Here is a 26,235-nt window from a genome sequence, read left to right as displayed (position 1 = left end):
ATGGATGACTTTGAGCGGTTTAAGACTTCAGTGGAGGAAATAACTGCAGATATGGTAGAAATAGTAAGTGAACTAGAATTAGAAGTGAGGCCTGAAGATGTGACTAAACTGTTGCAATCTCATGATAAAATGTGAACAGATGAGAAGTTGCCTCTTACACAGGAACAAACAAAGTGGGTTCTTGAGATGGAATCTACTCCTGGTGAAGATGCTGTGACGATGGCTGAAATGACAAAAGGATTTAGGGTATTCCGTAAACTTGGTTAATAAAAGAGCAGCAGGGTTTGAGAGGACTGACTCCAATTTTGAAAGAACTTCTACCCTGGGTAAAATGCTATCAAACAGCACTGCCTGCTACAGAAAAATCATCTGTGAAGGTGAGAGTCAACTGATAGAGCAAACTTCACTGTTGTCTTTCTTTTTTATTTTACTTGCTACAGCCATCCCAACCTTCAGCTACCACAACCCTGATCAGTCAGCAACCTTCAACATCAACCCTCCATGAGCAAAGGAATACAACTTGCTGAAAGCTCAGATGATGGTTAGCATTTTTTAGCAATATTTTAAGATTATGGTATGCACACTTTTTTTAGACATGACATTGGACTTTTAATGGACAATGGTATAGTGTAAACAAAACTCCGATATGTACCAGCAAACAAAAAATTAATTTGACCCATTTCATTGCATTTTTACTTTATTGTAGTAGTCTGGAACTGAACCCACAGTATCTCCCAGGTATGCCTGTACTCCTCAAAGCAATTGGTCTAGAGTTATACATGTTACAGGCATTTCCAAATTAGGCAAAAACAAAAATTTCTATCTAAAGCATAAGAAAAAAAGGAGGGAATTAAAATGAATTCAGAGAAAAAAAAATGAATTCAGAGAAAAAAAAATGAATTCAGAGTACAGTTGAAGTTATAGAGCTTGCTTTTAAATTCTCAGGCTCTTACAGATAGTGCTGTTTTATTAGACTGAGTTGGTGTGGTTTATAAATGGGGCTATGATTTCTACACCTGTTCTCTTGAGAGCCATAAAGCCATTATTTTTAATCAAGTATTTATATAATTCCTCTTTGAGCTTGGGGTCTAAACGAATGGTTGTCTATGATGATGAAACGAAACTGACTTTGCTCTACCAGAAAATGTATAACCGACCAAACACTAAAGTACAAAAACTGCACGATGATGAAAAAAAAAAGCATCAATGGTAAACAAAATAGCAACACTAAAAGCTCCCATGCTGTGGTCTCAGAAAAGTTTTATTTCCTAGGAGTTCTTAACTCTGGAGTGAAGATATAATTTTATATGCTTTGGATTATTCGAAATGTCCACAAAATCCTTTTGTTGCTAGAAAACACTTCTAGAGCATAGATCACCTGGTCATGGCTCCTGTTTTTGTGAAACTCTTTAAACCAGCTCACCTTAAAAGGAGATACTTTGAGAAACAAGGCACAAGCGCTATGCAGGAACACCAAAGCCAAGTGCAATCAAAAAAAAATCAAGAGTTCTTTATTCAGTCTGAGAAAATTTCTACAGACACAACTGAAATATGTCACTGTCAAAGAGTTGGTGTTCCAACTATCACTGCTTATCATAGCCATGCATGGTTACATAGAATGTAAGGACCAATGACTTTTCTTTAATCACTATGTAAAATTTCTTCTTTTACACTTAATCTTTTACAAGAGAATAAAGGAATTCAGTTTTTCTGACTTTCCAAAAATTTGGCATGTACTACTTTTTTCAAGTTGCAACATAGATAATAAATAGCACAAGTTTCAGCCTAACTGATTTGCTTCACTGGTAGACCATAAAAAAAAAGACAAGTAATGAAAATATGTATAGAGATTATATTAAGTACAAAATGAATGGTATATCTAATTAAAATAACTTTGGGTATAATAAATAAAAGAGAGCAAGAAGATGACAGAAGGGAACTGACACTGGTAGAAAGAGCTATCTTCAAAGCATAGTGCAGTGTTTTACTCTAATAATTTTACACTAATAATTCTATAAATTAATATGTATTATTCTCATTTTAGAGATAACTACAAAAAGATTCAAAGAGAGTAAGGGAGGGGTGCCTGGGTGGTTCAGATGGTTAAGCAGTCAGCCTTTGGCTCAGGTCCTGTGATAGAGCCCCACGTTGGGCTCCCTGCTCAGCAGCGAGTCTGCGTCTCCCTCTCCCTCTGCCTCTGCCCCTCTTCATGCTCTCTCTCTCTGTCTCAGATGAATAAAAAAATCTTTATTTTTTTTTTAAGATTTTTATTTATTTACTTGACAGAGAGAGACACAGCGAGAGAGGGAACACAAGCAGGGGGAGTGGGAGAGGGAGAAGCAGGCCTCTCGTCGAGCAGGGAGCCCAATGTGGGGCTCGATCCCAGGACCCCGGGATCATGACCCGAGCCGAAGGCAGACGCCCAACAACTGAGCCATCCAGGCGCCCCTAAATAAAATCTTAAAAAAAAAAAAATCAAAGAAGGTAAGGGAATGGTTTAAGGTCATATGTATTGCCTGGAGCTGTCTGCCCTGGAGTCTATACAATTTATTATGGAAGACACATCAATCCTATATGGCAAGGGAAGCAGCGTGTTTACTCACTAAGAGATTAATTGCAGAGGGCCTTAAAAATTGAACAATAAAAATTTGGCATTCATCATAAGAAAATAGAGATCCAGCAATTTAGAGAAAAGAATAAAATGAATCAGTATTTAAAAAAATAGAAATATAGCCAAACATTGAATTACCATGGTAAAGGAACAGAGGGTAACAAATGAAGAAGCTGTTTTAGTCATTAGATGGTATACAATAAGGATTAGAATGACAATAGGGGGGAGAATGCCCTATTTGTGATTAAACAAAGCCTATAAAGATGTATTCCCTATTGGCTTGCTTAATCATCTCCATTGCCCCAATCATCTTGATGAGAAAAGGGCTGTTCTGCCCAATGTTGGACACTGGAAGAACTGAAGCCAAGTCTTTACCTCCCTTCCCACCATCGATGCTGGTGGGAGAAGCAGTTGAAGAGGAACTGGATGTCTGTCAGTGGAGATGCACAAGCTTCTATCAGAGTAGCTGGAATATTACACCCATGGTTACTTTACTTCTACTATCAACAGTCTTAGAGGTGGGAGGGCCTTTAAAACAACTAGTATACAAATTACTTCTAGTACATGCTCACTCAGCCTCTTTTTGAGCACTTCCAGCTGTGATTCTCATTTTGTGGTGGGGTCACTTCCATGGTTAGGATGGTCTCTCACAGTTCATGCTCAAATAAATGGCAACAAAAAAAAGGAAAGGTCATGCCAAGCAAATATACTGTTTGGACCTTGTCTGGATCCAGATTGGAAAAAACCGATTGTAAATAGACATTTTTGAGATGACTGGGGAAAATTATGAGTTTAATATTTTTAAATTATTTTATGTTAAATGGTGTTATGATATGGGGCTATATTTTAAAAAGTCCTCTGGGATGGATATATACTAAGGAATCAATATTTATAGGTACGAAAATATAATCTCTGAGGTTCTCTTTAAAATACTCACATATGTACAAGGTGTTGGGAAGAACTATGGACTTTTCTGCCCTTTGTTATTTGAAAATTTCCAGATGTTAAAAAAAGGGACCTAACAATAGTGTGTGTGTATGAATACATATTAATGAAGACCAGGTGCACACTGATTAATCTCACTTATACAGATAGATCCAAAGCATTACTGAGTGTGCTGTTTGGACGTGTTTGTCTAAATTTGGAAGGTAGCTCTCCAGAATATTTTCAATGACTGACTGTATGTCCTGGAATTCTACATGATTTTTAAACTTCACTTCTGTCTCCCTTTTATCACATTTCAACAATGTATATGTTTTTATTTTACAATCACAGGATACATAAAAAGAAATGTATAAAAAAATGCATGAAGGGTTCTTTTATTAAACATAGTACTGAAAGTCCTGGTCACAACAATCAGACAAGAAATAAAAGGCATCTAAACTGGTAGGGAAGAAGTAAACTGTCACTATTTGCAGATGACATGACATTATAGAAAACCCTAGAGTCTTCACCATAAAACTACTAAATCTAATAAATTTGAATAAAGTTCCAGGACAGATATACAGAATATGTTTCATTTCTATACACTAAAAAAAGTTAAGAAAACAATGTCATTTACAACTGCACAACAAAGAATAAAATACCTAGGAATAAATTTAACCAAGGGAACTCTATGGTCAACTAATCTTCGACAAAGCAGGAAAGAATATCCAATGGAAAAAAGTCTCTTCAACAAATGGTGTTGGGAAAACTGGACGGCAACACGCAGAAGAATAAAAGTGGACCACTTTCTTACACCACACACAAAAAGACTCAAAATGGATGAAAGACCTTAATGTGAGACAGGAAACCATCAAAATCCTAGAGGAGAACAAAGGCAGCAACCTCTTTGACCTCGGTCATAGCAACTTCTTACTAGACACATCACCACAGGCAAGGGAAGCAAAAGCAAAAATGAACTATCAGGACCTCATCAAGATAAAAAGCTTCCTGCACAGCAAAGGAAACAATCAATAAAACCAAAATGCAGATTATGGAATGCAACAAGATATTTACAAACAACACATCTGAAAAAAGGTTAGTATCCAAAACTACCAAAGAACTTACCAAACTCAACACCCAAAAAACAAATAACCTAGTTGAGAAATGTGTAGACGTGAATAGACACACTTTTCCAAAAAAGACATCCAGATGCCTAACAGACACATGAAAAGTGCTCAACATCACTCATCATCAAGGAAATACAAATCAAAACCACAAAGAGATGCCATCTCACACCTGTCAGGATGACTAAAATTAACAACACAAGAAAACAACAGGTATTGGCAAAAGCAAACTATATGGTCTGCAGAGAAAGGGGAAACTTCTTGCACTGTTGGTGGGAATGCAAACTGGTACAGCCACTCTGGAGAACAGTATGGAGGTTCCTCAAAATGTTAAAAATAGAACTAAGTGGAACACCTGGGTGGCTCAGATGGTTGAGCCTCCAACTCTTGGTTTCAGCTCAGGTCATGGTCTCAGGGTCATGGGATCAAGCCCTGCACTGGGCTCCATGCTCCGAGCTCTGTGCTCAGCAGGGATTCTTCTCTCCCTCTCCCTCTGTTCCTCCCCCTGCTCACATGCACTCTAAAATAAATAAATAAATCTTAAAAAAAAAAAAAAGATAGAACTATCCTGGGATCCAGCAATTGAACGACTAGGCATTTACTCAAAGGATACAAAAATACAGATTTGAAGGGGGTACACACACCCTGATGTTTATAGCAGCATTATCGACAATAGCCAAATGATGGAGAGAGCCCAAATGTTCCACTGACTGATAAATGGATAAAGCAGATGTTGTGTGTGTGTGTGGTATATAATATATACCACACACACACACATATATATATATAAAATAGAATATTAACTCAGCCATCAAAAAGAATGAAATCTTGACATCTGCAGTAACATGAATGGAGCTAGAGTGTATTACACTAAGTGAAATAAGTCAGTCAGAGAAAGACAAATACCATATGATCTCACTCATATGTGGAATTTAAGAAAGGAAACCAGAAAAATATATGGGAAGGGGGGAAAGTCAAAAAGGACAGAGGAAAAGGAGCCGTAAGAGACTCTTAACAATAGAGAACAAACTGAGGGTTGATGGAGGGAGGGGAGTGGGGGATGGGCTATATGGGGGATGGGTATTAAGGAGGGCACTTGTTATGATGAGCACTGGATGTTGTATGTAAGTAATGAATCACTGAATTCTACTCCAGAAACCAATACTGCACTGTATGTTAACTACCTAAAATTTAAATTTAAAAAATTTAACCAAGGAGATAAAAGCCCTACCCTAAAAACTGTAATATACTGTTAAAAACAAATTGAAGACACAAGCAGATGGAAAGATATTCCATGCTCCTGGTTTCAAGGAATATCATTAAATGTCCACACTACCCAAAGCGATCTACAGATTCAATGCAATTCCTTTCAAAATATCAATAGTATATTTCACAAAACTACCATAAATAATCCTGAAAGTTGTATGAAACCAAAAAGATCCTAAATAGCCACAGCAATCTTGAGAAAGAAAAACAAAGATGTAGGTATCACAATTCCAGATTTCAAGCTATACTACAAAGCTATAGTAATCAAAACAGTACTGTACTAACCAAAAACAGATCAACGGAACAGAATAGAGGCCTAGAAATAAACCTATGCTTATATGGTCAATTAATCTATGACAAAGGAGGCAAGAAGATAAAGTGGAAAAAGCTCTCTTCAATAAATGGTGCTGAAAAAGCTGGATGGCTACATGCAGAACAATGAAAGTGAACTATTGTCTTACACCATCCACAAAAATAAACGCAATGAATTAAAGACCAAATTGTGAGACGTGAAGTCATACAGTTCCTAAAAGAAAACACAAGCATTAATCTTTTGCACATGGACCTTAGCAATATTGTTTGGGTCTGTCTCCTCAGGTAAGGGAAACAAAAGCAAAAATAAACTACTGGAATTATATCGAACTAAAAAGTTTTTGCACAGTGAAAGAAACCATCAACAAAACCAAAAGACAATCTACTGAATGGGAGAAGATATTTGCAAATGGTATATCCAATAAAGGGTTAATATCCAAAATATATAAGAAATTCCTACAACTCAACATAAAAAATAATAATAATCTGATTTAAAAATAGGCAGAGGACCTGAACAAACAGGTTTCCACAGAAGAGAAACAAATGGCTAACAGACACATAAAAAGACGTTCAACATTACTAATCATCAGGAAAATGCAAATTGAAACCACTATGAGATATCACCTTAGTCCTATCAGAATGGTTAGTATCGGAAACACAAGAAATAACAAGTGCTGGTGAGGATGTGGAGAAAAAGGAACCCTCAGGCACTGTTGTGGAAATGCAAGTTGGTGCAGCCATCCTGCAAAACAGTATGGAAGTTGTTCATAAAATTAACATTTGAAAAACCATATGATCCAGAAATTCCATTGCTGTGTATTTACCACCCCCCAAAATGAAAACACTAATTTGAAGAAATATACAGCCCTGTGTTTACTGCAGCACTATTTTCAATAGCCAAGATACGAAAGCAACCTAAATGTCCACTGATAGAAGAATAAAGAACTGGTATATACACATACAATATTACTCATCCATAAAAAACAATGAGATTTTTGCCATTTGTAACAACATGGATAGACCTAAAGGGTATTATGCTAAGGGAAATAAATCAGACAAAGAGAAATACCATGTGATTTCACTTACATGTGGAATCTAGAAAACAAAATGAACATACACTAACGTAAATAGAGAGAAATGCATTAAAAGTTAATTTTTAAGCTTATTTTGCCATATTTGCCTTGTTGGCTACAGCACATTAAAAAAAAAACCTTTAATAATTAATGGCCATTTTTCAATGAAAAAAATTTTATCGGAAACCTCAATTACAATGGAGTCAGGAGGCCAGCAGGGAGAGCATTCACCCCCTACCATTCCTAGCCAATTGCAGACCCAAAAAAGAAAAGATGGGCCTTGCATTTGGATACTACTTTACTATTCCAGCAGGAGGAAGAAAGGCTTTCCTCCACCCCCTGGCAACAGTCCAGCCAATGAAAGACTATCACAACTCAGCCAATGAAGAGCCATTACATTTTGAGCTCCCAGTTTACTTCAGGGGACTTCTTGTGTATAACAACCTTCCCAACTTCCTCCTTTCCTCTATAAAGGAACTTTCCTTTGTTCTGTGGTCTTGTATATGATTTTGCCTTAGCTTGCTTCTCCTAAACTACAGTTCTCTGCTGTTGCTGAATAAACCCATTTTTTGCTAGTGAAATAACCAGTAGTCTTATTTTCAGGTTAACAGAAAAGGCACAGATCAGGAAAGAATTCCCAACTACACCTTTCACACAATCTCATTTGCTACCTGATTACTGACATTTTCTAGTGATACTTTAGTCATGCCTACTGGTATTCAGTTTAGGTGCAAAGAGAATGTATGTCATCGCTGTAAAGCTAGTTGTTTTACCTGTCACAGAAAAATGCGAAATGATACTGTCTGTATATGAATCAAAAAAGAGCAAAGTTTCCCAAACGATCATTTAGAAGGAATTTACTTGGAAACATTGTTTATAGGCATGTTAAAAAAAAAAGAAAAGAAAGAAAAGAAAAGAAAAGAGAAGAGAAAGAAAGAAAGAAAGAGAAAGAAAGAAAGAAAGAAAGAAAGAAAGAGAAAGAAAGAAAGAAAGAAAGAAAGAAAGAAAGAAAGAAAGAAAGAAAGAAAGAAAGAAAGAAAGAAAGAGAAAGAAAAAGAAAGAAAGAAAGAAAGAAAGAAAGAAAGAAAGAAAGAAAGAAAGAAAGAAAGAAAGAAAGAAAGGAAGAAAGAAAGAAAGAAAGAGGGTTTTTGGCTTCCAATAATCTTCTGGAGATTTGTTCTAATTTCACTTACACAATTTTCATTCAGTTTCCCTTTCTATTCAGTATCTGGCCAGAGTGAAGACTTCAACATTTGCAGATAATTGGTTTTTCTGAAGTGTAAGGCTGGGTAATACGTTTCCTTCTCCCTGATAACAGTGTTCTTACAGCCACTCTCCTTGGCTATTTTGTTACTCCTAAGTTGTTTCTCAGTAAATGAGGAATAAATATTTTCCTTTGTTCTCAGTTTTCTTCCAGTATATTTTACTTTTCTTCTTTTTTCTGTTAAAGCCATTATTATATTCCTAAAGGCTTGGGATCTTTACTTACTAGTTTGCCAGACATTTTAAGCTACTGATGATCTGAGCCTACCAACATAAAAAATTCAAGTCCATCAGTAGTGTTAAGACAGTACAATGGGTAATAACTTTGTATAATAAATGAAGTCTGCTATCCTCTCTTGGGACAAATATGCTACTAATTCATAGTAGGAGAACTGCAAAAATGTTTCTCCCATGAGCTGTTGCATTTTTAGTCTCTAGGTTATATTGTTGAGGAGGCTGACAGAAGGACAGGGAGAAGAGGGTGTCATCTTTAGTTCCAGAAAAGTCAAATTACATGACTACAATGAATCACATGGATGAAGCTGAGCTCACTGGTAACTAGCACCAATTATGAAACCAAACTTACCCAATGCTCTTTATCATTCAAATATTGCTTTTGAGGGTCAAGTACTATTGTGACCTTTATTTTTCTAGTTCTTCAAAAGTATGCCAGCCCAATTTTTATTTTTTTGAAGACAATGTCATTTGATATTTTATTTCAGTTACCATGTCTACACTTTTTACATAAAAGAAAAAAGGCATTCTGGGGCAGAACAGAATTGCAAAGCTAAATATTTTATTTCAGTAGAGACTCAGGAAAAAGCCATGATACTTACTTCCTTTTTACTTTATTTTTTTCCACTTAAAATACTGTGAGCCACAGAGCTATGAGTTCTTCTACATTAAAGTGAAATAAAACATCTGATAATGAACGAAAATGTCTACAAAATGGCAACAAGGCTTCCTCACATTCTTAATATATTCTTCTGTCCCTCAGTGATGAGGTATGAATGCTTAAAATTTGACTTCCTGAGGAGACAAGTGAAAAACCTAGAGACACATAAGGAGCAAAATTCCAGGAAATATTATCAAAGCTTCCACATACTTTCCACTTTAAAACAACACAATCTTTACTTTATATACCCTTGTCACTAACATGTCATAGACTAGAACCTGTCTGGAGACAAAACAATGAGAAAATTACATATCTCAGAGTCTGAATTTAGGCTGTAGCAAAAGTAAAACAAAATCCAACATAAAGATCCTTTTGTACTATACAGTACAGGTCCAAATTTCTACATTAAGGAAAGCTGGTCTTATAATTAATAATTTACAGTCAATTGTGTTATGGCTTCTGCCCTGATGTTTTCTTTTGAGAGATTCAAAAGAAGAAAAGTATAGTATCCATTTATTTAAAAAAAAAAAAAAAAGTTTAAAAAAAATTTTTTTTTGAGAGGGAGAAAGCATGTGCAAGCCAGGGGGATGGGCAGAGGGAGAGAGTGAGGGAGAGAGAGAATCTTAAGCAGGCTCCACACTTAGCATACGGCCTGACCCGGGGCTCTATCTTATGGCCCTGAGATCATGACCTGAGCCAAAATCAAGAGTCAGATGCTCAATTGACTGAGCCACCCAGGCGCTTCACAGTATCCTTCCTTGCATATAATTTCACAAATACAGACCTCTCACAACTAAGTATGGCTGACTTTTTGAATTCCCTTAATGCTGTCCACATTTCTGGGAAATGGAACTTCTAGATACACGATGAACATCAGGTGAAAAATTCTCCTTGATAAATTGTAAAAATTCATTTCTTCTATCACAAACACAATTCTAATTCCTTACCCAGATTTATAATTAGATATACCTTAGAATCATTACTCTTCATGAAATTTTCCCAAATAAATGTAGCTGATTGAAATTTCTTCTTAAAATTATGATTGAATGTTTACTTATTTAAAAACAAAACACTTCTAAGCTTTTCTTTTTTAAGATGCTTTCTCTGATCTTCCAAATTAATATTAATAATTTATTTTGAGGCAGAACACAAGAAACACTCAAGTAAATGAAGTTTTTAGGTTGCTTTTGGGGTCTTGCGGGGGTGGTGCGTTGTTTTTTTGTTTGTTTTTTTGTTGTTGTTTTTGTTTTTACAAAACAAATAGAAATTAATCAGTTTATCTTTCTTCCTTTTTTGCTTTGACTCGAGACAAAATCTTTTCCAGTGTAAAGTACATAGCCAATTCTAACCACGGTTTTAAAGTCATATGTAAATTTCCAGTTAAGAAATAACTTTTTTTTAAAGATTTTATTTATTTATTTGACAGAGAGATAGAGAGCACAAGTAGGCAGAGTGGCAGGCAGAGGGAGAGGGAGAAGCAGGCTCTCACTGAGCAGGGAGCCCAATGTGGGGCTCCATCCCAGGAACCTGGGATCATGACCTGAGTTGAAGGCAGACGCTTAACCAACTGAGCCACCCAGGCACCCCAAGAAATAACTTTTTAAAATGGAATTCTCAATGGTAACTCCACCACTGACTTTTCATCCAAGTTCTCCATCACTCTGATATTTTTCTTGCTGGATCATTCACACACTTTGCATTAACATTCGCTAAAATAAAACAGTAAACTATCTTCCAATTACTATGTAAGAATAAAATGACTCAAATGTGCTCTAATGGAGTATATTATTTAGTCATTTTAAAGGATTTCCCCTAATTTAGGTATATGTCATGATCAGCAAGAAACAAAATATTATATTACCTTTAACTTGAGCCAAACATTCAAACAACATTTGCAAAACAAATTAATAAGCTTCCGGGGCACCTGGGTGGCTCAGTCATTAAGCGTCTGCCTTCGGCTCAGGTCAGGATCCCAGGGTCCTGGGATTAAGCCCCGCATCGGGCTCCCTGCTTGGCGGGAAGCCTGCTTCTCCCTCTCCCTGCTTGTGTTCCCTCTCTCGCTGTCTCTCTCTCTGCCAAATAAATAAGTAAAATCTTTAAAATAAATTAATAAGCTTTTTTCTTCCAACTTTTGATTTTATTTTCTTGACGCCAGTGAGATTTAAGAGTTAGAAAATGAGCAGAAAATATTCAGTCAGGAGCATGTTATGTCATAAGAAGTTGTCAAAGAGTAGTTCATATTTTGGGTAAGAGAAAAGTAACTCATAATTAATGTCTGAACAACTCTAAAAGCAGTACATGTTCATAACTTACTCTTTTTAAGAAGATACAACCTATAAGGTGTCTTTGTAAAATCATGAAAAGGAACAACTCGGAAAGGTTTTTAACTAGATACACAATAAGCATTAAATAAATTAAATTTGTTTCTTGTCCCACCATTCTTAAACAGCGGTAACACAAAAACATCAAAAAAATTGTTTCTAGCATCTAAGTTTTACTATATACAATAGTACTAAAATTATGCATTTATAACATGCCCATAAAACATTTATTTCCTTCTGATTTATTTTTTTTCCTTTTGTTACAGAAAGATGTCCTCAGGTACTTATTCAAATGAACTAATTTTCAACTGCCATAAGCTAAAATGTGAAAATATTGACATATTTGAAAAACAGCCTTTACTATACATTCTATTTAAAATCACATTCACTATTCCTAAGATATTAGAAATTTTCTATCTGTGCAAAACTGGAAGATACATTCTGAGAAGCGAGAGAAGCATTTGGGCAAATCAGTCTTATGAAGAATATTAAATATAAACTGTACCAATATAAACTGCATTAGTCAGGCTTAGTTTTACAAGAAAGTTTTCAAAAGATCTGTGCTTTAATTGTCAAAATTTTGCTGACAACTCAAAAGGGAATTTGTATTATAAATGTTGTGTTAAAAAACAAAGGATTCAAAGGTTGTAATAGTGCTAATGAACAGTTTAATTTAGAAGACTGATGTGCGTGGGTAGGCAGGAGGGAAAGGAAGGGTAGGGAAGGTAGAGGATGGCTGAGGGCAACTGAGGTCACAGCCTGTCTTCAATACAAACCTCCTACTCAAGAGTAATAAAGGAGAGAAAATGTATTCTCAGAATTACAGTTTCTCCTCTAGACCTTATTTAATGCTTTATATCTAAATGTTAAAGAACCAAAAAAATTAATAGAGAAATACATGAGAACATTAAAATATATGGGACATACATTTCAATTCAGTTGGTACTCAGAATTTTTAAAAACATGTCAACATGAAAATTGCTGGCAAGGTCATAATTAAGCTATTAAATTATCAAATTAAACTCCTTGTTTAGGTAAGACAGGGTTACACAAGCAAACAAAAATGAGACTCACACTAGAGTAACAAGATGTTTTCAAGGAAAAGTACTTGTGGTTCCCATGATGACTGGCACTGACTCTAAAATCATTTACTTTTAAAAAACATTTGAACTGCATTTTACTTTAGTTGAACAAATATGTGAAAAGTTCAAACTACACTTCGATTTTCATAATAATTAAATTCAACTACAATTGGATATTAAGATCCAATAATCTATACATCAAAGGCTTGTACGATAATTATCATGTTCTATAGCTTGTACAATCAGGTTGATACAAAAAAAGTTAAAAAAAACTATGTTCAAATTCCTCTTATAATTTAAATACAAACATTATCGTCAGCCTAAAATTAATCACCAGGAAAAATTTAATCCAAGTGACGGCTCTAACATTTATCTACATAGAATTCTCATTTTAGTTTTTTAGTAACTGTATTTCTTAAAATACAAAGGATTTTGGAATGCTTGAAAAATAAGGATATATGTAGCAGTCATCTTCATAACTCTTCAGAAACCTAGTCACATTTAATCAATGATTTTCTGATAAGTTTATCCAAGTATAACTATATTCTTTAAGGCCATATTGATTTTAAATCTTAGTTAATTCATGGAGAATTCCAAATTAAGAATGCTAGGACTTAAATCTTTTTAAATATGACAGACTTCCATCTGTATACAATATCAAAAAAGAAGGCAAAACACTTAGTACCAAGGAATTAAACCTCAAATTTATTCATAAATAATTCTGCTTTATTTACCAAAAATGCAGAAAAAGTGACTAGGTAGTGTTGAAGATATTAAGGATTTAAATTTAAGGGGAATAAATTTGAAAAAAATCAATGTCATAGCTTTCTCAACTTCTTCACTCCCTTTTTACAGTAATTTATAGGAAATGTAATTACAAAGAACATTGTCTTTGATTAGATTAAGGCATCCATTTCTGTTCTGGGTTTGTCACTGACCTGTTGTGTGCTCTTGGGGAAGTCACTTTGCTTTTCTGTGTAATTAGGTAATAATCATTATAAATTTATTCTGACCCTCTCAACTGACCTAACAATAGACGATTAAGGGAAAGTGGTTTAGAAAAATAACAGACAATTCATTTTTTTAGTATATTTTTATCAGGAAATCAGTCAGTCAAACAGATAACTGGATAAAATTGGGTTAGCTTACATGGTAATGAAGGATTATCACATCCTGAGAGTTTGGTATAGGCTAATTTCATTCTTTCAGGACCCTAGAAATGATCAGAGGGAATTGCCTGTAATTTCAGTTTGATTACAGAATCTACCAACCTACACTAAACGAAGTCCAATAGGATTATTTCATTCCAAATTAACTAAAAATCAAGCCAGCAACTTTATTTTTACTTTTAAATAGTATGGGTTTGGGTGCCTGGGTGACTCAGTCAGTTAAGCATCTGCCTTCGGCTCAGGTCAGGTTCCCAGGGTCCTGAGATCAAGCCCCACATTGGGCTCCCTGCTCAATGGGAAGCCTGCTTCTCCCTCTCCCACTTCCCCTGCTTGTGTTCCATCTCTTGCTGTCTCTAATAAAAAATAAAAAAATCTTAAAAATAAATAAATAAAAATAAATAAATAGTATGGGTTTACTATTTATTTAGAAACAATGCTTTTTCTAATTGCTAAGTTATATATATGTACATATTTGTACAATTTTTACAGCAATGTGGAAACAAATGTTAATCAACAGTAACTTATATTTAGCTGTTAGTTTAAACTAGATGGTATGTAAAATCTGCCCCCCAATTTTTTTGGTAACAGTTAACTGGAAGAAACATGATATCATATTCACTAAAAAATCCCTTTTACCTTGATTTAGGAATGTGAAGATTTTAGTGTGGGTCTCTGAGTGGAGACTCTGACATTTGGGAGGGTTATTTTTCCCCCTCCCAGAAGAAATGTGAATTATTCTGGATCACAATGATATCATAAAGGATTTTGTTTTGTACTCCTTAGGAAAGAACACATAGCTAGAGTAAACATATGAGTGAGTTGGCATTCTCAAGGGCCTAAAGAGCAAGGCTTATGTAAAACAATGTTGTTGGTTTTTTTTTAAGATTTTATTTATTTATTTGAGAGAGAAAGAAAGAGAGAGAGAGCACATGAGGGTGGGAGGGTCACAGGGAGAAGCAGACTCCCCGCCGAGCAGGAAGCCCGATGTGGGACTCGATCCAGGGACTCCAGGATCATGACCTGAGCCAAAGGCAGTCGCTTAACCAACTGAGCCACCCAGGTGCCCTATGAAAAACAATGTTATAAATATCAACAGTAATGGAACTATATTAAAATTTAATGAACTTGAATTTATAGCAGAGGGAAAAAATTAATGTAGATTTCTGAAAATTCTTTATCTCTCATTATTTACTTTATGCAAATCTATATGACAAAGCATCTTTCATAAGTACTTGAAGGGGGGATGAGAAGAGGAACCTTTATAGTTCTATGGTATGTATAGGAGACATAAATCTATAGAATTTTAAAATTTACTGGTAAAAATATCAGCAAAGAGGGGCTGTCCATAGATTCTTCTTTAAGAAAGGCAAATTTACTTTGGTAAGCCATGATATCTGTCTAGCACTGTATTAGATTCATTTACACTTAGTAACTCATTTTCCCTTCCCTATAACCCTATTGGAAATATTTTGGGGGACATATTTAAACCTCCAGAAACATTTTACACCAGCCTTATCTTATCTGTATGGTTATCAAGCTTTCATATCACAATATCTTAAGAAACACAAACAGGTTTGAGAGATTAAGGTGACAAGCTTTCAGCAGGAAAAAAAGAAGATATTAAGTTTTTCACTCTCTGTAATTTGTTTGCTTAAAAATTTCTTTTTTCATCTTTTCCTGTCTTAGAGCTCACCCATTCTCTAGGGTTCCTTCTTTCTCCCCTATTATAAGGCCACCATTTTGAACTGTATTCTGTAACAAATTCCAAACACCAAGTAATTTGGGCTCAGGGGAAATGATGCATAAAGATGACTGCTAGACATATTTCTAGCATGGCTAAAATACTCCTCAGGTTTTGTGGGGGGGTTTTAAAGATTTTTTTATTTATTTGAGAGAGAGAGGGAGAACACGAGTAGGGTAAGAGGCAGAGGGAGAAGCAAACCCCCCAGCTGAGCAGGGAGCCTGATGCAAGGCTCAATCCCAGGACCCTGAGATCATAACCCAAGATGAAGGCAGATCTAATCAATCAATCAAATCAGGCACTCCAAAAACACTCCTCAGGTTTTTTACAGTGAGCTATATTGTTAGTATGATGTTCGTGATCTGGTTCAAGATCTCACATTTCCTAAAAACTCCAATAGCCATATGCTGTAAGTTCCCCAAATCTAAAATATAAATAGAGAAGTTTGTTACTCATATATAGTAAATAAAGCTACACTTATAATGAAATCAATTGGAGAGAGAGGTTAAAGTATTGACCTGGCTAACCATTAGAATAACTTCATGATTTTTTTTTAAAAAAGGCAAAGGCCTAGAATCTACCCATGCTAATTAAATCACAATCTCTGAGGGAGATGTTTGGCTATTAGTAATTTTTCTAAAATTCCTAAGGTGACTGCGATGCTTAGCCAAGTTTGAGAGCTACTGATATTGAATCAAAAGAGATTACCTATCCTTTAGGAACTTTAATATTTGAAAACTGTGTTTAAGATGATCAACAAAGTACAGAAATCAAGGGGTAATATGGTTTACTAAGTGGGAATTTGGAAACTGAGACTGAAAATATAACCAATTTCTTGAGTTTCGAAGTAGTGGTGGTTGGTTAAAAATATAGAAAGAGTTTTTAAAGATAAGAGAGATTTTTAACATATATAAATGCTTATGGGAAAGATCCAACAGACAGGGAGAGATTGAGGTTATGAAACACAAATGAGAAAAATCCATCCTTAAGGTCCAAGACTAAATGAACAGTCGAGATCCACAGGAGAAGAAACGTACACTATAAACAAAGATATGTCCCTTCCTTCCTATAACAGAGAAAAAAGGAGTCCAAAGCAAGTGTACAAAACTCAGAGAAGGTGAGAGCAATCCAATAAAATAATTTCTCCTTTTCCTCTAAAGTTGGATCTAATACTACCTGTGGGGAAAAAAATAAATCTGCCTGATAAGTAATAAATATTCTCTAGGTATTAACTGACTTAATTCTTAAAACAACTCAATGGCATAGGTACTGTTGCCCTTAGTTACAGATCAGAAAACAGGCAGAGAGAGGTTAAGCAACTTGCCTAAAATGGCAGGGGCAAAATGGTCTGTAAATTAGACTCTGAAGCAGGAGCTCTTAGCCTCATATTACTATATAGTTTGTCAGCTAAGGTTCCCACCACTGCACAGACTAGGGTGAATTATTTTCCTCTCATATCAGACAAACCTCACTCCGTTTCTACTCTTTAATTTATTCACCTTAACAAAGTTACTTAACCTTTTTTAGATTCATATTATTAGCAAAATGAAGATAATAAAACCTTCCTCAGAGAACTGCTGGGAAGAAAAATTAAATTCCATTGCATGTTATAGATATTTATGTACTTCCAATATTAGCAAGGCACAGCTCTGAGTACTGAGTGCTATAGCAATCTGGAAAGAAATTTTTTTCGTAGAGTTTATGTCCTAAAAGAAGAGAAGCGGCACAGCAAGTGCACAAATCTCCAATCTCCTTCATCCACAAGTGCTGTTTCTATTTTGCATTGTTAGCCCTTTTGAGAAACATAGCCTTAATGATTTTCAACAAAGCAACCAAAAGCACAGAGTAAGCATTTGTGATGCTAAAAAAGAGGCATCCTCTCAATAAAAAAAAAAAAAAAAAAAATAGGTAATATCTTAAGATTTTGTGAAGAGATAATTAACAATAGCCAAAAGAGGGGTTCAGGAAAAGATGGAAGAGGACTAGGGGACCCTATTCCAACCAGTCCCCGGAATTGAGCTGGGTATCTACCAGACCACTCTGAACACCCATGAAATCAGCCTGAGATGTAAGAAGATAGATCTGGATCTCTACAAACAGAATATTGCAGGCGGTTTGTTTCGAGGTATGAAGCCGGGAGCTGTGATTCCATATGCACATATCCAAAGATAAATGGAAGGCAGAGGGAGCTGCCATAAGCGCTGGCGCTGGGAAGGTGAAATAACACAGCGCAGAAGTCTCCAGTGCTGGGGACAGGGCACAGACTCGCAGGCTGGTAGTGGCAGGGAAAGGACTTTAGGACAGCCCCCTGGACTGAAACCTGGAGCAGCAGGGCCCAGCATGCAAACTGGGGGCGGCTGGCGATTTTAGAAGCACAAAGGGCAGAAACATGCCCCCGCATCCCGACCTGGAGGGAGCACTGGGAGTGCTGCTGAAGGGCACACAACCCATGATGCTGCAGTTTATAGCAGCAAAGACAGAAACAGAGATAGTGTGGCCTGGAGAGCTCACTGAAGAACAGACTGTGATATCTCTGCTCTGAGGAAGAGGGTTGGACACAAACTCTTCTGATCTGACTCTCAGAAGAGACGCGGAAAGCCGCCAGGGAAAGACGGCAGAGAACAAAAGACCCAAAAAACCGGTTTTCACTGAGCCCATCCCCACCCCCCACAGGGGGCAGGGCAACTCTGCCCAAACAGGGTTGCCTGAGTAACAGTGCGACAGGCCCCTCTCTCAGAAGACAGGCTGGGAGAACAAGAGGCTGGCAACTCAAAGGTCCCTATAAAACAGGTGCATCTTGCTTGGGTTGTGGTCAATAATTTGGACTCTGTACATTCCATCAACCACCCCTCAACAGAATGACTAGGAGGAGGAACCCCCAAAATAGGAAAGACTCAGAGACTATGACTTCTGCCGCAGATTTACAAATGGATACAGATATAACCAAGATGTTGGAAATGGAATTCAGGGTAGCAATTGTGAAGACAATAGCTAGAATGGAGAAGTCGATTAATGGCAACATGGAGTCTCTAAGGGCAGAAATGAAAGCTGAACTGACAGAACTTAAAAATGCTATCAATGAGATCCAATCTAATCTAGATAATCTAACAGCTAGGGTAAACGAGGCAGAAGAACGAATTAGAGATCTAGAAGACCAACTGATAGAAAAGAAGGAAAAAGAGGAGGCCAGGGAAAAACAACTCAAAATCCATGAAAATAGAATCAGAGAAATAAGTGACACCATGAAACGTTCCAATGTCAGAATTATTGGGATCCCTGAGGGGGTGGAGAAAGAGGACTAGAAGATATATTTGAGCAAATCATAGCTGAGAACCTCCCAAATCTGGAGAATGAAACAAACACTCATGTCCTAGAGGCAGAGAGGACCCCTCCCAAGATCAAGGAAAACAGGCCAACGGCCCGGCATGTAATGTAAATGTAAAACTCGCAAATCTTAGAACCAAAGAAACCATCTTAAGGGCAGTTAGGGGGAAGAGATTCCTTATGTACAGAGGGAGGAACATCAGAATAACGTCAGACCTATCCACAGAGACCTGCCAAGCCAGAAAGGGCTGGCAAGACATATTCAGGGTAATAAACAAGAAGAACACGCAGCCAAGAATACTTTATCTGGCAAGGCTGTCATTTAGAATGGATGGAGAGATGCAGAGCTTCCAAGACTGGAAGAAACTGAAAGAATATGTGACTGACCACTAAGCCAGCCCTGCAAGAAATATTAAGGGGGGGGGGTGTTCTATAAAAGGAGAAAGACCCCAAGAGTGATACAGAACAGAAATTTACAGAGACAATCTATAGAAACAAGGTCTTCATAGGCAACATGATGACAATTAGTTCATACCTTTCAATAATCACTCTCAACGTGAATGGCCTAAAGGCTCCCATAGATTGGCAAGGGTTGCAGACTGGATAAAAAGACAGGACCCATTCATATGCTGTCTCGAAGAGACTCATTTTGAACCTAAAGATACATCCAGACTGAAAGTGAAGGGATAGAGATCCATCTTCCATGCCAATGGGCCTCAAAAGAAAGCTGGGGTAGCAAGTCTTATATCAGACAAATCAGATTTTAAACTAGAGACTGTAGTTAGAAACACAGAAGGACACTATATCATTCTTAAAGGGTCTATCCAACAAGAAGATCTACTATGCCCCCAACATGGGAGCAGCCATCTACATAAGCCAACTGTTAACCAAAATAAAGAGTAATATTGATAATAATACATTAACTGTAGGAGACCTTAATACTCCACTCTCAGCAATAGAGAGATCATCTAAGCAGAAAATCAACAAAGAAACAAGAGCTTTGAATGACACACTGGACAGATGGACCTCATAGATATATAATAGATATATACAGAACATTCCACCCTAAAACAACAGAATACTCATTCTTCTCGGGCACACATGGAACTTTCTCCAGAATAGACCACATACTGGGTCACAAATCAGGTCTCAACAGATACCAAAAGACTGAGATTTCCTGCATATTCTCAGAGCATAATGCTTTAAAACTGGAACTCAATCATAAGAAAAAATTTGGAAGAAATTCAAACACTTGGAAGCTAAAGACCACTCTGCTCAAGAATGTTTGGGTCAACCAGGAAATCAAAGCAGAACTTAAACATTTCATGGAAACCAATGAGAACGAAAACACATCGGTCCAAAACCTATGGGATACTGCAAAGGTGGTCCTAAGGGGGAATTACATAGCCATCCAAGCCTCACTCAAAAAAATAGAAAAATCCCGAATTCACCAACTAATTTTACACCTTAAAGAACTAGAGAAAAAGCAACAAACGATGCCTAAGCCACACATTAGAAGAGAAATAATTAAGATTAGAGCAGAGATCAATGAGTTAGAAACCAGAAACACAGTAGATCAGATCAACGAAACTAGAAGCTGGTTCTCTGAAAGAATTAAGATAGAGAAACCACTGGCCAGACTTATCTAAAAGAAAAAAGACCCAAATTAATAAAATTATGAATGAAAGGGGAGAGATCACTACTAACACTAAGGAAATAGAAAGAATTATTAGAAATTATTATCAACAACTATATGCCAATAAACTGAGCAACCTGGAAGAAATGGATGCCTTCCTGGAAACCTAAAAACTGCCAAGACTGAAACAGGAAGAAACTGACAACCTGACTAGGCCAATAACCAGTAACAAGATTAAAGCAGTGATCAAAAACCTCCCAAAAATAAGAGTCCAGGGCCTGATGGATTCCCTGGGGAATTCTACCAAACATTCAAAAAAGAAATAATATCTATTCTCCTGAAGCTGTTTCAAAAAATAGAAACAGAAGGAAAGCTTCCAGACTTATTCTAAGAGGCCAGCATTACCTTAATCCCCAAACCAGGCAAAGACCCCATCAAAAAGGAGAATTTCAGACTGATCTCCCTGATGAATATGGATTCCAAAATCCTCAACAAAATCCTAGCTAATAGGATCCAACAATACATTAAAAGGATCATCCACCACGACCAAGTGGGATTTATTCCCGGGATGCAAGGGTAGGTCACCATTCGCAAATCAATCAATGTGATAAGAGGAGGGAGACACATTAATAAGAGGGAGAAGAACCATATGGTCCTCTCAATTGATCCAGAAAAAGCATTTTGACAAAATACAACATCCTTTTCTAATTAAAACTCTTCAGAGTATAGGGATAGAGGGAACATTCCTCAAGCTCATAAAATCCATCTATGAAAAACCCACAGTGAATATCATCCTAAATGGAGAAAAGCTGAGAGCCTTTCCCTTAAGATCAGGAACACGTCAAGGATGCCCACTCTCGCCACTATTGTTCAACATAGTACAAGTCCTGGCAACAGCAATCAGACAACAAAAAGATATAAGTATTCAAATTGCAAAGAAGTCAAACTCTCTCTCTTCACAGATGATATGATACGTTATGTGGAAAATCCAAAAGACTCCACCCCCAAATTACTAGAACTCATACATCAATTCAGTAATGTGGCAGGATACAAAATCAATGCACAGAAATCAGTTGCTTTCTTATACACTAACAATGCAACTGTAGAAAGAGAAAGTAGAGAAACAAATCCATTTACAATAGCACTTTTTTTAAAAACCATAAGATAGGGCGCCTGGGTGGCTCAGTTGGTTAAGCGACTGCCTTCGGCTCAAGTCATGATCCCGGAGTCCCGGGATCAAGTCCCACGTCAGGCTCCCTGCTCAGCAGGGAGTCTGCTTCTCTCTCTGACCCTCCCCCCTCTCATGCTCTATCTCATTCTCTCTCTCAAATAAATAAATAAAATCTTTAAAAAAAATAATAATAAGATACCTCGGAATAAACCTAACCAAAGAGGTAAAGGATCCATACTCTAGGAAATACAGAACACTCATGAAAGAAATCGAAGAAGACACAAAAAGATGGAAAAACATTCCATATTCATGGATTGGAAGAATAAACATTGTTAAAATGTCTATGCTACCCAGAGCAATCTATACCTTCAATGCCATCACAACCGAAATTCCAATGACCTTTTTCAAAGTGCTGGAACAAACAATCCTAAAATTTGTATGGAATCAGAAAAGACCCCGAATCGCCAAGGAAATGTTGAAAAAGAAAAACAAAGCTGGGGCATCACGTTGCTTGATTTCAAGCTATATTACAAAGCTCTGATCATCAAGACAGCATGGTACTGGCACAAAAACAGACATATAGACCAATGGAACAGAATAGAGAGTCCAGATATGGACCCTCAACTCTGTGGTCAAATAATCTTTGACAAAGCAAGCAAAAATATGCAATGGAAAAAAGACAGTCTCTTCAATAAATGGTGCTGGGAAAATTGGACAGCCACATGCAGAAGAATGAGATTCGACCATTCTCTAACACCATACACAAAGATAGACTCAAAATGGTTGAAAGACCTCAATGTGAGACAGGAATCCATCAAAATCCTAGAGGAGAACACAGGCAGTAACCTCTTTGACATCACCCACAGCAACTTCTTTCAAGACACATCTCAAAGGCTAGTGAAACAAAAGCAAAAATGAATTTTTGGGACTTTATCAAGATAAAAAACTTCTGCACAGCAAAACAAAGAGGCAACCCACAGAATGGGAGAAGATATTTGCGAATGACACCACAGACAAAGCACTGATTTCTAAGATCTGTAAAGAACTTCTCAAACTCAACACCCCAAAAACAAATAATCAAGTCAAAAAATGGGCAGAAGACATGAACAGACACTTCTCCAAAGAAGACATACAAACGGCTGACACACGAAAAAATGTTCTTCATCATTAGCCATCAGGGAAATTCAAGTCAAAACCACATTGAGATACCACCTTACACCAGTTAGAATGGCAAAAATTGACAAGGCAAGAAACAACAAATGTTGGAGAGGTTGTGGAGAAAGGGGAACCTTCTTACACTGTTGGTGGGAATGCAAGTTAGTACAGCCACTTTGGAAAACAGTGTGGAGGTTCCTCAAAAAATTAAAAATAGAGCTATCCTATGACCCAGCAATTGCACTGCTGGGTATTTACCACAAAGATACAGATGTAGTGAAAGGAAGGGCCATATGCACCCCAATGTTCATAGCAGCAATGTCTGCAATAGCCGAACTGTGGAAAGAGCCGAGATGCCCTTCAACAGATGAATGGAGAAAGAAGATGTGGTCCATATATACAATGGAATATTACTCAGCCATCAGAAAGGATGAATACCCAACTTTTACATCAACATGGATGGGACTGGAGGAGATTATGCTAAGTGAAATAAGTCAAGCAGAGAAAGTCAATTATCATATGGTTTCACTTATTTGTGGAACATAAGGAATAGCATGGAGGACATTAGGAGAAGGAAGGGAAAAACGAAGGGGGGGAAATCAGAGGGGGAGACGAACCATGAGAGACTATGGACTCCAAGAAACAAACTGAGGGTTTTAGAGGGAAGAGGGGTGGGGGAATGGGTTAGCCCAGTGATGGGTATTAAGGAGGGCATGTACTGCATGGAGCACTGGGTGTTATATGAAAACAACGAATCGTGGATTGCTACCTCAAAAACTAACGATGTATTATATGGTGACTAACATAATAAAATTAGATTTAAAAAAATAGCCAAAAGAAACTTAATGTAGCCATATTAATTTCCAAACAAGCAGACTTTAAGAATCATTATTGGAGATATAGAATAATAATTCATAATGATAAAGGAAGCTACCAAAATTTTAAATTTGTTTGAATATGTTAACATGATCTCAAAATATATAAAGTAAAAATAGAACTGAAAGAAGAAACAAACTTATAATCACTATGGAAGACTTAAACATAGTACTAGCAGTTCATGATAATCAGAAGCTGAAAGGATATGGAAAATCATTAAAGATATTCATTACATAAACAGTAGAATGAACATATTTCACATATTTAGAATACCACATCCAGCAATGAAGATTCACATTTAAGTGGTAATTAAATATTACTAACACTGGCAATGTCATAATGCAGGCATCAATAAACTTCAAAGGATTTAAATTATTCAGAGTATGTTTACTAACCACAGTGAAAGTTAGGAATTAATTAAAACAGAAAAAGAGAACATGCACATACATGTTGTGCACATATATCAGGAAATTCCTGATTTCCTGGAAATAAAATATTTCTCTACAAGATGCAAGAAATAGAAAAATGGAAACATTATAAAATTCTTTGAACTCAAAACATTTCAAAATTTGTGAGAAAAAATATGAGATATGGATAAAGCAGCTTTAGAGAGAGAGTGGTAGCTTTATTTTATTTTTGAGACTTGAGCAATAATTTGTTGTGCTGTTCTGCAATACTTTAATTTGCTTTTAGCAAATTATTCTTTAAACAATTTATTTAAACTAAATGTAAAATAAAATAAACAGTTCATCCATTTCTTCTACCCCAGAACCCCTGCCTCTGTTCTGGCACCCACTAATCTGTTCTACCTATGAGCCTTTTTTTTTTTTTTTAAGATTACATTAAGAGGCATCATACAGTATCTGTCTTTCTCTGATTTACTTCATTTAGCCTAATGCCCCTGAAGTTCATCCATGTTGACTCACCAAGAAAATAAGAGAGGATTCAGTAAATAAAAAGAGAAATGAAAGAGATTTATACCCCATACTACAGAAATACTAAGGATCTTGAGACTACTACAAACAATTCTAAGCCAAAAAATTAGACAACCTAGAAAAAAATGGATAAATCCCTAGAGACATACAGCCTACCAAGACTGAATCATGGTGAAACAGAAAATTTGAACAGACTCATTACTAGTAAGGAGATTGAATCAGTAATCAAAAACCTCCCAATAATTTAAAGTCCAGGACCAGAAGGTTATCACTGGTAAATTCTACCAAACATTGAAAGAATACATACCAGCCCTTCTCAAACTCTTCCAAAAACAGAGAATAGGGGGGAACTCATCCAAATTCATTTTATGAGGCCTGCATTAACCTGACACCAACATCAGAGAAGAACACTAGATGAAGTGAAAATTACAGGCCATATTCCTTATAAACATAGACGCAAAAATCCTCAACAAAATATGAGCAAACTGAATTTAACATTTTATTAAAAAGATCATGTACCCTGGTCAGGTAAAATTTATTGCAGGGATGCAAGGATGATTTACCATTTGCAAATCAGTTATTGTGATACACTGCATTAACAAAATGAGGGATAAAAACTATATATGATCATCTCTATTTTTTTTTTTTCTGGCTGTGCCAGAAACCCTTAAGAAAAAACAAAAGAATTTTGCAGAGTTGAAGATCAAGCGTCTGAGAAAGCAATTTGCCCAAAAGGTGCCTTTTTAAAAGGCAGGGAGGAAGCTTATCTATGAAAAAAGCTAAGCATTACCACAAGAAATATAGGCAGATATACAGAACTGAGATTCGAATGGTGAGGATGGCAAGATTCTATGTACTTGGGGAACACAAATCGGCACTGGTCATCAGGATCAGAGCTATCAATGGTGTGAGCCCAAAGGTACAAAAGGTGTTGTAGCTTCTTTGCCTTCACCAGATCTGCAGGGGCACATTTGTTAAGTTCAACAAGGCTTCAGTTGACATGCTAAGGATTGTGGAACCATATATATTGAATGGGGGGACCCAAGCCTGAAGTTGGTAAATGAACTGATTTACAAGTGTAGTTATGGCTAAATCAGTAAGAAGCACATTGCCTGACAGATAACACATTGATTGCTCAATCTCTTAGTAAATATGGCAGCATCTGCAGGGAGGAGGATCTGATTCATGAGATCTCTTGACATGAAAACATTTCAAAGATGCAAACAACTTCTGATGGCCCTTCAAGTTATCTTCTCCAAGACAGGGAATGAAGAAGACAACCTCCCATTTTGTAGAAGGTAGAGGTGCTAGCAACAGAGAAGATCAGATCAATAGGCTTATTAGCAGGATGAACTAA

At 36.5% G+C, this 26,235-nt stretch overlaps 1 pseudogene; it reads left to right on the top strand.

Moving 5' to 3' along the window:
• Positions 1-26,235, top strand: LOC123835795 (large ribosomal subunit protein uL30-like; annotated as a pseudogene).

Source organism: Mirounga angustirostris, unplaced genomic scaffold (assembly GCF_029215605.1).
Source record: "Mirounga angustirostris isolate CCGP_5_RB_7025 unplaced genomic scaffold, mMirAng1.0.hap1 SCAF_12, whole genome shotgun sequence".
Taxonomy (NCBI): domain Eukaryota; kingdom Metazoa; phylum Chordata; class Mammalia; order Carnivora; family Phocidae; genus Mirounga; species Mirounga angustirostris.
Note: the sequence above shows the minus strand (reverse complement) of the source record. Positions and strands in the feature narration are given on the sequence as shown.